General features: G+C 34.4%; 1 protein-coding gene across 1 annotated transcript in view; it reads left to right on the forward strand.

Moving 5' to 3' along the window:
* Positions 1 to 409: 409 nt before the first annotated feature.
* LOC123312746 (ABC transporter G family member 20-like) overlaps positions 410 to 13,975 on the forward strand; it is a 102,448-nt gene continuing 88,882 nt past the window's right edge. Inside the window, exon 1 of the mRNA XM_044897214.1 lies at positions 410 to 621. The gene's annotated coding sequence lies outside the window, so the exon portion shown is untranslated. The remainder of the gene's footprint in view (positions 622 to 13,975) is intronic.

Below are 13,975 nucleotides of genomic sequence, written 5' to 3' on the forward strand. Positions count from 1 at the left end.
TCTTAAGAAATAATTTCTGAACTTTCTTAACTTTCGCGGAGCAGGAGAGGACTCTTATATTTTCGCATTATGAAAAGAATAAATTCATATAATTTATTTATATATTTTAATTTTCAAGATCAGCATTTGTTTGGGCCTACTTGTTTCTGTTAAATCTATTCGGCTGCAATGAAAATAAATTAATAGCAGTTTGTTGGTCCAAATAGACATCAATATTTCAGCCAGATTATCCAAAATTCTGAATCCTGCATACAATCATCAATCCATTAATTTACACGATTTCAGTGTCCGATATCAGAATTCTCACGATTTTCAATACTGTGAAGTGTGAAAATTGTAAAAATTGCTTATTTTCACCACTCTTCTTCCCTCCAAACAATTATTGATAATTCTCAGTCAGGCGTGTAGTTTTAATAGTCGTCGGTAGTCAGAACTTGAAGCTCGCATGAAATTATACCTGGAGGCGTGAAGCATCGTCAACAATTTCCGCAAGACCTCGATAGTTGCATATGAAAATAAATAAAGATTTATTCAGTTTCTGAACGGCAATCGTGTGAGATTTGAGTAAATAGTTATCATAAATTGTGAGTGCGGATTTTAAAATTCGAAGTGAAGAAAACGGTGAGTCAAACCCGAGTTTTAGAGTGACTATTGTTTATTTATTTTTGAGATTGCTTATAATAGGAAATTTGAATGATCGGCAACATTTTGGAGTCGCTTTTCATTTCATTTGACGATCAACATAAATAGTCGACCCGCGGCACGGTGCGTTTGTGGATTTGAGAACTAAAAGTCTAATAATTTCTTAGCGTAGACGCCCGCTTCGCGGCGTCCTTTGTAAGTTTAACATTTACCTATTTATTTAAAATTCGTTGTCGAATTCAATTCTGTCCGGCCGGCCAGCGGCTGTACGTAAACTTCCGAAATAAAAGAGAACTTTCTTCAAGCTGAAGAGCTTGAATTCGTTGATGGGCAAAACTCACTAGATAATTTTGGACAGTAATCTCAAATTTCATTCTCAATCTTAAAAAAATATTCATTGGATTGCAACTCAACATATGGAGTTGCACAGTATTCGTACGACGCTTATTGGAGAGTTTTGTGAGGGTGATATTCATAGAATAAATTTGAAAAATTCTTTCCAAAAAGTTCCGCACCTCAGAAAATATTCTTCATATTTTTCTGAAATTTTGTACTCACATATGGGACATCGATAAAATCCAATATTCAGCTGCATAATTTTATTTGAAAACTTTGATATTGTGTTTTTGTGATTCATATGGGAGAAATGTTGAAATTTTCATTTCCCCTAGAAAAATTTAAAATATTATAAAAAGGAAAAATTTCAGGGCATATATAACCTTATCCCGGGGTCTGGTTGTGATGCTTTTTAACGAGAAACAGGAAAATTTACAAAAGTATTCTTTATTTACAAAATTATGGATTCAATAATCCTAAAAATTTTATCATTCAACCGTCCTAGCTTGCGCAAAGAATCACTTAAATTTATTTGGAAATATTTAAAATATTTATCATTATTCTCATTACTCAGTACAAATAAAACAGCTTCCGCCACAATAAAACTCACTAAATTCTTCATGATTTCCAGATCGAAAACAAATTCAGAATTCATCAATACTTCCAGAGTTATATTTTTGCATGTAATTTTTTTTACAAGATTTTCTAAATAGAGGGACGACAATTTAACCTGTGGAAAACACAAAAATTTGTGATGAAGTGTTTCTACTTGCTTATCACATGGTTCAATTTCTTTACCCTTCGAAGTACAGGAGCTAGCGGATAAACCTCATGTGTCAAGACATAGAGAATACTTTTTTGTGACTCTGATAAAATCGAACTGTTAATATTTTTGAAAATAGTTCGCCAGTTTTTCGAACTACCATATTTTTCTACGACACTAGGACTGCGGTTGTTCTGACTGATTAATGCAGCATAAATATCCTTTGATGAAATATTATCCTCTTTCAATAATAATCCGCCCAACTGATATTGCGAAATATTCTGGAATAAAAATAGATAGGTACAGACTTAAATTTCAAATATCATCTGAAAATCCAGCACTAAAGAAAAGTCGCCATAGGTAGAGCGAATTACTTTAGTTCCATAACATACAAAGATCGATGCATGTATCAGTTGAGAAACAGCAATCAAAATCTATAACATGATAAGATAGGTATATAAGACTTATAGGAGGTGAGATGTAGTCTAAGAGAAATAGGTAACGAAAATGAAAATCAAACAACCCTCTTCACGATCTATCAAATGAGATAGATGCTTCACTTGATCACAAAGGCCGAACTAATGGAAGGCAGAATTGAGAGACTAGACACAAATTTCATGAGCCAAAATTACAACAAACTACTTATGTAATCATTAATTCACGACTTCAATGAAAACTCCACCAGAAAAAATAAACATCCAGAAAAAATGAATGAGAGTCTAGAACATAATATTTTATTAAAATATAATATTTTTTGTGTTCAGTTTTACTAACATTAGTTATCTTTGTCTTCACATTATACAAGATTAGAAAGGGAAAAACTTGTATGAAAATATGAGATGCTGGAAAACCTGGGTGTTGGACCGAGTACCAACAATGCAATAACCATTCCAATAACGCTTTTTCTACACATATGATCAATTTTACATACGTACTTTTTTCGACACCTTGAAAATATAGTCCTCTAATATTTTCAAGAATAAACGAATTAATTCAGATGCATAACATCCGCAAATAATTAAATCAACGAATGTTACGATCTAAATCGAACTAACAAACTACCACCGCTCGAAGTATTACCAGAAATTTCATTTAATTTTACTATGAAGGCGTGATCCATTTCTTATTTTCAAGAATAATGAAACATATATTTGTATAGGGTCTTTATCTATACAGTGTGCACATAAAGTATGGAATAAATTCATTTCGTCGCACTGGAATTCAGAAAAAAAATGCTGGAACACGTTGATCTACTTTTTAAGAGGGACACATTTCGGGCATATTACCTTGACTCTAGCTTCACCCCCTGAGCGGGGGTGAGTGCCAGCCATAGTTTTTGTAATGGGAGAGGGGTCAAGTTATACCTCATTTTAAAGGCTCTTGCTCAAGATTATAGCCCTAGAGTTTGAAGTTGCTAGTGTTATCTTTGTTAACATGGCAGCTTGTCAAAATTCCTAATTTTATTAGTTCTCTCAAGCTGTCATATTAACAGCTATTAACAACTTCAAACTCTAGGATTACAACTACCCACTTAAATAATGTACAATAACTTACTTTACTTAATTAAATATTCAAACTGAAACCTTTTTTGTGCCCTTTGTCGACCGTTTGGGATACTGTCAGGCACAAGAAGGGTTTTAGTTTGAATATTTAATTAAGTAAAGTAAGTTTTTGTTTATTATTTAAGTACGTATAGTCCATTCAAGAATGATTGACATCTCGAGTGGCTATGGAAAATCGAATTTAAGTTGGTAATAACCCACATAAGTTAAGATTTTGTGTTGAGGAATTCAGGTTGGTATTGTGAATGAACAGTGATCTAACTATTATATGTAAATCTATGTACTGAGCCACTAACCTACGATAATTTGAATTTTGTGCTGGTGTTTATGTCCTTAATTTATTCGCACAAATTGGAAACATCATTTGTATAATATAAATTCTGAATGCACATTAATATGCTCTGAATTTAAATATTTCTTTTTTTCAAATGGCCTTCTAGGTTATATTTGTATATTTCAGTTATGTGATCAAAACTACAGAAATTATCGCAGCTCTTTTGTGACCAGATTTAAAGCTGCGTCTGGACTTTCAAGACCTACTGTGATGTCAATCATTCTTGAATGGTCTATAGTTATAACCCTAGAGTTTGAAGTTGCTACTGTAATTTCTGTTAATATGACAGCTTGAAAAAACTGATGAAATTAGGAATTTTGACCAGCTGTCGTGTTAACAAAGATAACACTAACAACTTCAAACTCTAGGGCTATAATTTGGAGCGATAGAGCTTTAAAATAAGGTATCACTCAACTTCCCTTCCCATTACAAACACTAGGGGTGGCATTCACCCCCCCAAGAGGGGTGAAGCTAGAGGCAAGGTAATATGCCTAGAATGTGCCCTTCTTAAAAAGTAGATTCCAGCATTTTTTTTTAAATCTCAGTGCGAAAAAATGAATTTATTATATACTTTATGTACACACTGTATAAATGATCTTATATAACGATCACAGTAGGCAGTAGGCATCAATTTTAAAATTCTATGATACAGGATGGGGAAAAAATTGTATCCGCAATTCGAAAAGGCAACGAAAACTGAACAAATCATGATATAAAAAAATCTTAATTCTTCAATAAACTTAATTCTTCAATATACTTAAAGTGATCTTGATGTTCAATGGTTTTAAAAATTGCATGAGTTCATTTCATTGGTGACTCAATGAATGCGTGTCATCATAACACTATGCGGATTAATTTTCCCCTCTTTGTGGTGACAGTAAGTTGAATTTTTCAATTAAAAAAAAAGTTTTTTTTGCTATCGATTGAAATCAATCTGGGAGGACTCTGCATCCTCTGAAACTCTTTAGGGTTTTCACTCCCAGTCTCTGAAACAAAATCTATTAAAAAATTGATTTTCACCTCTGGTTAAATTCTCCGTGTACTGACAAATTAATGTCAATTGAGAAACTACAATTCAGACGATTTTTTAAGAATTTATCTGATGAAGGAGTCTGATATAGACTCCGAAACGTTACGAAGATATTATTTCAAAGTTCTATGTTTCGTTCATTGCCAGATATTAATTTTTTCTATCTGATTTGCTCCTGACAAATTGGTGCAAGAATTTACGAAGAAGCAAATGAATTATTTCAATTTTTCAATTGATTGGGTTTCAGAGACTGCGAGTGAAAACCCTAAAGAGAAGAGTTTCAGAAAATATGTTGTTATCAACACGTTCATTATGAGATAAACCATCAGAAATCCATAAATTTATCAACTACAAAATGGCCAGACCATTTCCAATACATATTTGATTTTATTTAGAGTGACGTAGGAATAGAAGAATATGAGACTCTTTCAAATTTGTTTCAAAGCCAAAGAGTACTGGACAATTCACCTACACTCATATAAACGAAATGTCTTACATCCGGGTATAGTATGTGAAAAGTTCCGGTTTGCCCTATAAAGATAGGAATTTTTTCAAGATATTTCACGTTGTTTCATAAATTTATTGAGTATGTTATAAAACATATATGACTGAAATGATATTTTTTCTGAATGATCAATAACTCGAAATAAAACGCCGAAACCCGTCAAATTATATCCTCATTTTCTGACAACAAAAATACGTGTTTCTTTTCCATCCCTTATCCACATCCCCACCCACCTTTCGTTTTTTGAATGGAAATCATACTTATACTATGTGCGGGCTCGTTGAAAAACTTAGGGAAAATGGAGTCCCACCATAATCTTTTTTTTCAATCAGAAGAAACACCAAAATTTCATTGGAAGACGTATTCGAATTTAATTTCAGGAAATTGATAATTAAGAACTATGTATTTCCTTGATTTTTTGATTAATTCACGAAAAACGAATTTTCATTATTCTACTACTTGTCCAACCGCGACAAATACCATGCACTCATTGTCCGCAGATATTTGTTGAATAATTTTAATTGATGAGTAAATCTTTTTTTGTTGATCTCATGCGTACCCTCGTGTGTACCTATATAATATATAACATATTTATTATTATAAATAAGAGTTAACATTATTATGATTCTCAGTGTTAAAAATTTTGATTGAAACATGTAGTTGGAACAAACTGATATTCAGCCAACATGTTCAGATATCTTCCATCGAATTTGCGAACCTTTTGTTGAGGAAATCACCGAACTTTTCGATATGACCCATAACACAATATAATCAAATCTTTAGTTATCTTAAGCTATGTCCAATTATCCTTCTTACCATTGTTTTTTCTTCCTCTTCATTAGGTATTATATTTTCTGTCGAAATGATAATTATATACCTGCAGATATTCCTAATTTAGTTATGCGGAAATATATAAATTGTTCCTCTTCTTTAACACTTCAACTAATTGAGTAGGACTTGGCTTGGTCTCCATCAATTACGACGATACACGATATACAGGGTGAGTCAGGAGGAACGGTGTGTATTATAAACGTAGAAATAATTTCGAAAAACCCATATGTTCTTTTACGATTCTCATTTGTTTTCGAAATATAGCGTAATTAAAATGTTTTAAATAGTTTTACCCCTTCTTATCATGATTGCTGTAGTTATCGATTGTTTGGTCCATTTTGTTTTTCTGACATTTCTGTCAGTGTGTTTGACGCAATAATACTCACAACTCTCATGTATGGTCAAACGAAAATCCACACCCAGCAGTCGAAACTAATTTCCAGCACAAGTTTTGGGTTAACGTGTGGTGTGGCACTGTCGATGGTTATTTAATTGACCCGCATATTTTAGAAAATCGTCGTACAGGAGAGAACTACTCATTTTTCTTGCGAAATGAATTGAAACCATTATTAGAGGAAGTTCCTCTAAACATCAGAATGCAAATGTATTATCAGCACCATGGAGTTCCCGCATATTTCACTCGTCAGGTTAAGCAATATTTGGACGAAGAGTTTCCAAGACTATGGATTAGTCGCGGTGGTTCTATTAGTTGACCTCCAATATCTCCAGACCTGGCACCACTGGACTATTATTTGTGGGGCTGGCTTAAAAATGAAGTGTACAAAGTGAAAGTCCACACTCGAGAGGTTCTAATACGATGCATTAGAATTGCTTGTCAAAGAAAGACATGAATCCCTTAAAAAAGCAACAAGAGCCCGTCGCAGACGAAGTAGAATGGTTTAGAGGTTAATGGCGGTATTTGTAGGAAATTTTGTTTGCACGGCTTCAAAATTAATCTGTTTAACAGCATTAAATTGATAGTCAGAAGGTTTAAATCCAAAATTTTGTGCCCGCATTTTCAAAAACGATATAAAAACTCATATAGAGGCGACTCGAAAAAAGAATCAAGCAATGGAGCTTTTGCAGTTTGCTTGCTTCTTCACGTTCATAATCAGGGCGATCACCCATTCAGGCAAATAAATCGGTCAACAGGGCTTGGCTCCCAGAAATTGTAACGATATTTTTCCAATATCTTCAAAAATAAAAACTAGTTCTTGACAGAATTTGACGGTCATCTTCATCCGAAGAATAGCTTCTGAGATATAATATTTTTAAAAGCTTCGTATCGGTACATTACAACTACAGGCTGTTCCCAAATTGGCTATTATGTATAATATCTGGACATTATGTATAATAACTAACGAATTTAGTTAGAAGATTCACTAATTACTTTATCCCGCTATTATATACTTCATTCAAATTTATTTTAGCAGTCGGTTGGCCATGAAATAATTTTCTCAAGTTTTTGTAACTAGAACGAAGTTAGGTTGGCACTCATGAAATGTCGTTAATGTCATAACGCCGTTGCCACAACTAATATCAATTTTTATTACGAAAATGCCGAAAGTGATTGAAAAATGAGACAGGTTTTCAGGAAGTGCTATTTAGAATTCAGGTCCGCTCATTCAAATAGTTATACCCTGGCAGTGGCGTAGTGAGGGGGGGGCAAGGGGGGGCATCATGCCCCGGGCGCTACCCACAAAGGGGCGCCAAATGGTTCACGAAACAAAAAAATTGCTGGATAATTTTAAAATTGATTTTTGGAAGATATATTCTAAATATAATCAGTTTTATGAAAGTGTTAATTCGTTAATAATGAGGAAAACAGGAACATTATGGTCTAAATCAAACCATAATAATATATTCACAATAAAAACTGGCAGGGCTGACTAGACCTGTATCTGTCAGCACTTCCTTATGGCAACTCCTCTTTGAGGTTACATAAATTGTCTCCTTTCTTGATTTGTTTCATATAGTTGAGGAGCCCAAGAGAGAAATTCGGGATTTACTCGAGCGTGTCAGATCAATATAAGGGGAGATACCTTCTCTACCAAAACTTAGACCTATATATGAGGTGAATTGTCTAGGACAGCCAGCCAGAATAGTAAAAAAAAAGATCATTATACTTGAGCGTGTCAGTGTGGTTAATATTACATATTGAAAAGTATATATTGTCGTAGTCTGACAATTTAAGCGTGACGAAAATGTATGGGAGGGCGCCAAATTTGCAACAAAAAATTCACATGTACATTCTCGAGCGCGGAGGTTTTTTTTCTTATTTTGAAGCTAATGATTCAACAATAATGGAAAAAAAATAATCTGAGAGTTTCAGCATGTCGAAGCAATAAAAATTGGCCATAAAGATCACAAAAATCAGTTTTTTTTAATTATCTCCTCTCCTGGGCTTCAAATTGTTTTTGCATTCCTTATAAAATTTGAAGCGCATAACATTTTTCACAAATTTTGTCTGAAGCAATTTTTTTTACCTACATCTGAAAATGAGATATATGGCGATAAATGTACATTAGACTGGGTTTCTACAAGGACCTTGGCCTTTCTCATGTGTGGCTAAGCTCCTCTCCCTTAGCGCCCTCTAATTCGAAAAAACTTAAGGGTATGTAAAAGTGATTCAAAAAAAGTTGTATGGCATTTTATTATCTAGAAATTTCATAATGAATACAGAAACGATCAGAGGTACAGGAAGGGAGATATTTGAAAAAATGCCTTGTTATCATCTTCAAACTGACAGATTAAGGAAAACCCCTACTTCATTACTGTCAAATTAATGGCTCAACATGTCTGCAACACCGAAATTAACCATCTGTATGAAAATCTGACACGCTTGAGTATGTACAATTAACGATTTTTTTGCATTTTCAAAGGACCACTGTGACCTTAGAAATTGTCAGCCTCTTGAAAAGTAGCTTCCTTTGGGTCCAATTAACTTATTTCACAAATATTTTACATGCTCGGAATTTTTTTTTTACCATTTTCAACTCTTCCGTATGGCTAGCCCCACCACGCAAACTGTCAAATTAACATTAATTTATTATCAGAGATACGCTCGAGTTTGTACAATTGACGATTTTTTTTACATCTTTGAAAATCTGCAGACGCTTTTTCCATCGCTGAAAGTGCATGCCTCATAGAACCTTTTATCTTTCCACCATCTATTCTTCAACTAGGCCTCCACGACGCTCGAGTCAATCCCGACTTAGCATCGTCGGCTCCCCAACTAATAATAATAATAAATGTTTCACAAAAAAAAACAAACAGTAATTTTGAAGCTATTTATGTAGCGTTTTGATAATCTCCCATATGGTGTTCAGAGGATGTTTTCTGTGTGGTCTTGTATTTTCGTTCCTATTGGTGCAAAGTTCTCTTAAGATTTGTATGTTCACTTTCCTCTGTGAAAATTTTGGTGACAGATCGTTCAGGCGTTGGTTAATTGGTTTGATCAGGGTTTTTTCGTATAGGAGCATGTTGGAGGGGTTGTAGAGTTCATACCTTGGATGCCTCATTTTAGTAATGGCTCTGAGAGATGTGGTTTCTGCGGTCTGCGGGAGAATTTTCTTGGTGTTTGCATTTTGCATTTGGCGACAGGTATATTGAGTGACAGTACTCCAAAAGAGGAACACATATAGACTTATAAATATGTGCAGCTGTTTTTGTGCTAATTCCAGTGTTTTTATAAGTCAGACTACGAAAATGCTTGCTTCTGGAGATGCATTTATGCTTGTTGTTAGAAGCATTTGATTTGAAATTCAATTTGTGATCTAGATTTATACCTAAATATTTGATGCGTTTTTTTGGGGCGCTAAAAAGGTATTGTGCCCCGGGCGCGAGTTAAGCTCACTACGCCACTGATTAGGGGATATTCTAAAATCCAAAATACGTCAGACGGTAGCGAACATATTCAATGTAAGAGAATTTATATAATGTTTCATCTAAATCATCTGAATCCGACATATAGGTATTTCAGGTGGATATTTCCACAATCAGAAAGATTGTGAATGAAGAGGATGACAAAGAATTTCCTTCTATTGGGAGACCTAAAAAAGTGGTGACATTTGAGAATTTTATGTTTGAGTGAATTAATGCGAAAAGTTTACTACAGGATTTTCGATAAATGTCATCGGAGAATAAGTTCCCTAAAATATATTTTATTTCATTTGACTTGTCCTATACAATGTAAATGTCTTAAGGTACTAATAAATACCTATAATTATTATTACATCAATGTATTAAGATGAATATCCACAAATACGCGCAAGTTGCCCTGTTACTTGTTTATTCATGTGAAATTCATCTTAACTTGAAACTTCCTTCAATTCATTTTACTTATATTGATGCAAGATGATTTTTGTTGAAGAATTTAACATTCTTGTAATTATTTGTTGATTCCTTCGGGAGATACCCATTCCCAACCACTGCATCATATGCATTTCATCTTCGAGTTAATATTTTTGAAATTTACAAATTATGTAAGCCAAAGAAGATAACGAACATTAACTCTCCTCAAGCTAGTGCATATTATGATATTATACTGATCTCTTTGTATTTTCCATGCAAATAACTGGATTTGGTATGACTTCAATCAGTTTGTAAAAACTTCAATTATGTTCGTCACATATTTTCCGAAGAGATTCGACATAGTGATAAAATACGTAATAACAGAAACTTTTACGTAGAACGGGCAACATAGCGTTGATTTAAAACTCAAAAATGTTTTGACAAGCTTCATAACCTCACATTTTCGTACTATACAGAGTGAAATGTGTCAAATTTCCATGGCCAACCGACTGCTAAAATAAAAGTGAATGAAGTATAGATAGGTACATCTTATTTAAGCAGAATTAGAATAAAGTATGGAACCAAGTAAATTCTTCAATTAGAAAAGGAGGGCATATGAATATGTTGCATCAGAATCACCTTCTACTTTTTCAATTTTAATGGTATATTTTTGCAGATTTCAAAAAAATCTCGCTATTTCGATGGTAGCAAGTATGCTAAGTTTAGACAAATATTCTGGGAAATAAAGCAATTACTTCGGTTAAATGAGATAAAAACGTACACACGTCGGTACCTATTTTCAGATCGTTCTTTTTATTAATGCAATGTATTGAGTACCTAATAAAAGAGTAATATCTAGTAGGGAACTGTAGTCAAACATATTCATAGAAATGAATTGTAAGATTTATGGTTCAAGTAAGGGACAAAGTTCGTATAGGAATTTGAATCATTATCGGTTTAGGTAATGCTGCTAGAAGTGTGTAAAAATTTTAGTGATTTGGCACAAACGTTTTCCCTATACAGGGTGAAAAATGAGGACGTATACAGGCTGCTATTCTTGATGAATAAAGTAAAATAAAATTTTTGGATATTGCCTTGTTTCCGAGATATAAGTGTTCAAAATTTCTGCATGTCATCAATTTTAAACTTTAATAGCTGATAAAAATACAGAAAAGATTAAATCAAATCTTCAAAAATGCCACCATTAGCATCGATACATGCTTGGTAACGCATGTTTTGCCTATTATTCTGAGTGGATTCGACTGCATTGAAAATTCGTTTCATTAATTGTTCTTTATCATTAATTTCCACTGCGTGAACTTGTTGTTTTAAATGTCCCCATACAAAATAATCCAAAGGATTGAAATAAGGTGATCTCGCTCGTCATAAACACCTGACCACGCCGACCAATCCATCTACCATTGAAATTTTGGTTTAACCAGGCGATAACATTTCGTACAACATGCGGTCCGTGGAGATCCATCGTGCTGATACCACATACGATTGTATACCAAATCCACAGGAAAATCTTCTAGCAAATTATCGAGATTGTTTTCCAAAAACTTCAATTACACGCATCGGTATTCAATGATCAGGGAGTAATTTTCCGTTAAAGACTCCGTCCCATACTGTAGAAGCCTCATCGGCCAAAAAAATTTTTTACGTTCAATCAAGAATATCAGTCTCTATATGCCCCTTAATTTTTCGCCTCGAGTTTTGAATCACACTGTATTTCTCACTTTTCAGAAATATTAAATAATAAATAATATTTTCGTTTTTCAAAACATTATTATTTTTATAGCGAGAATTGAATATTCTTAGGTAGTGGTAACATACCTTGAGTTTTATACATTCACCCTTTCTTCACCCATCTGGAGCTGCTATTGGGATGATATCGAAACGCGTAAAGTGGTAAAAAACATCTTAGGTATGATGAAAATCATGTTATTAAATATTTTTTGTTCAACTTGTTATTGTTATTTCTTCTTTTTTTTTATAGCAGGGGGAATCTGCGACCGTGAAAACACGGGGCTCTATCTCTCGCCCAGAGGAACCCATTTCTAGGGAACACTGTGGGGTTACTCACTCTCCTGAGTTCGCGATCCATTAAACCTAACCTGCTTTACATTGGTTCCGGGCATTTGCCTATAAACCATTTATCCCTTAATCGGTTAATTTCTTCTTGCACATTGCCGTGCTAGGGTTTTCATGTTCGTCCATTTCGGATATCTCTTCTTAGTATAGTTTCAATGAGTTTCCGTACTCATTTTAATCTCTCCTCAATTGATCTCGCGGTCTCCTTTTGTACATTCTCATTCTTCCTCTGTCTTCCTCCGGATCGTAGTCCACTAGTCTCCTGAGTTCTTCGTTTGGATGTTCCTTCGCTGTTTCGAATAACTTTTCAGCTTTCCTCTTCATAAATTCGGTGATGGTTTCCCACTTCAAGTCTCGATATATCTGTTTGTTCCTGACAAACCAAGGCGCATCTATGGCACATCGTAGTAGCTTGTTTTCTGTTGCCTGAATTTTTTGTATATGGCTCTTTGCCGCGAATCCCCAAGCACCTGATCCATAAGTCAGTTGCGGTCTAGCAACGGCTTTGATTATTTTCAATTTTGTCTCATTTGACATGTGGCTCTTTCTACCTATCAGCGGGTAGAGCATATTCATCGCTGCCTTGGTTTTGTCAACGGCTTGTTTGATATAGCTTCTCCAAGTTAGACCTTTGTCTAGGGTGATACCTAAATATTTCGCTTCGTTTTTCCATTCGATTTCTTCTCCATCTACCTCTAGATTTGTTGTAGTTCTCAGTCTCCTCTTCTGCAGTAATATCGCTTGGCTCTTTTGTCCGTTGAGCTTTATTTTCCATTTAATACACCAGTCATTTATTTCATCTATAGCTTCTTGTAATTTTCCTTCTATGATTTCTGGCTTGCGATGTCGAATTGCGATTCCCGTGTCGTCGGCATATAGTGTCAGCATAGTCCTTGGAGATTTTGGTATATCGTGAATATATATGTTATACAGTAACGGCCCAAGTACTGACCCTTGAGGCACCCCTGCTTCCATATATCTGGCTGTGGAGCTTTCTCCTTCCACTTTCACGTAGAATCTTCTGTTCCTCAAATAATTCCTAATCAACTTGCACAGTTTCATTGAATATCCAGCATATCTCATTTTGTAAATCAATCCTTCATGCCATACTCTGTCGAATGCTCTGGCGACATCTAGTAGTACAAGACCCGTTGCTTGTTTATTTTGGAATCCTTCTGTTATGTATTCTGTGAGTCTCAGTTATTGCTGTTCAGTTGAGTGATCTCTTCTGAATCCGAATTGCTCTGCTGGAATGAGATTCAGATTTTCAGTTTCTTCTGTCAGCCTCCTAGCGATTACCCTTTCTACTTCTTTTCCTAGGGCGGACAATAAACTTATCGGCCTGTAGTTTTGGGGGAATTTTTTATCTTTGCCTGGTTTGTTGAACACTATGACTTCTGCAGTTTTCCACTTTTCCGGATAGTGTTCAGTCCTCATTATACCGTTTGCAATATTTGTGAGAGCAGCTATACCTTTTTTAGGTAATTTCTTCAACATAGCATTCGTTATTTTATCACTTCCGGGAGCTTTTCTATTTTTCAAGCTTCTAATTATCTCTTTTATTTCAAATGGAGAAGTTGGTTTT

The sequence above is a fragment of the Coccinella septempunctata genome, chromosome 5 (assembly GCF_907165205.1).
Source record: "Coccinella septempunctata chromosome 5, icCocSept1.1, whole genome shotgun sequence".
In the NCBI taxonomy this organism is placed as follows: Eukaryota; Metazoa; Arthropoda; class Insecta; order Coleoptera; family Coccinellidae; genus Coccinella; species Coccinella septempunctata.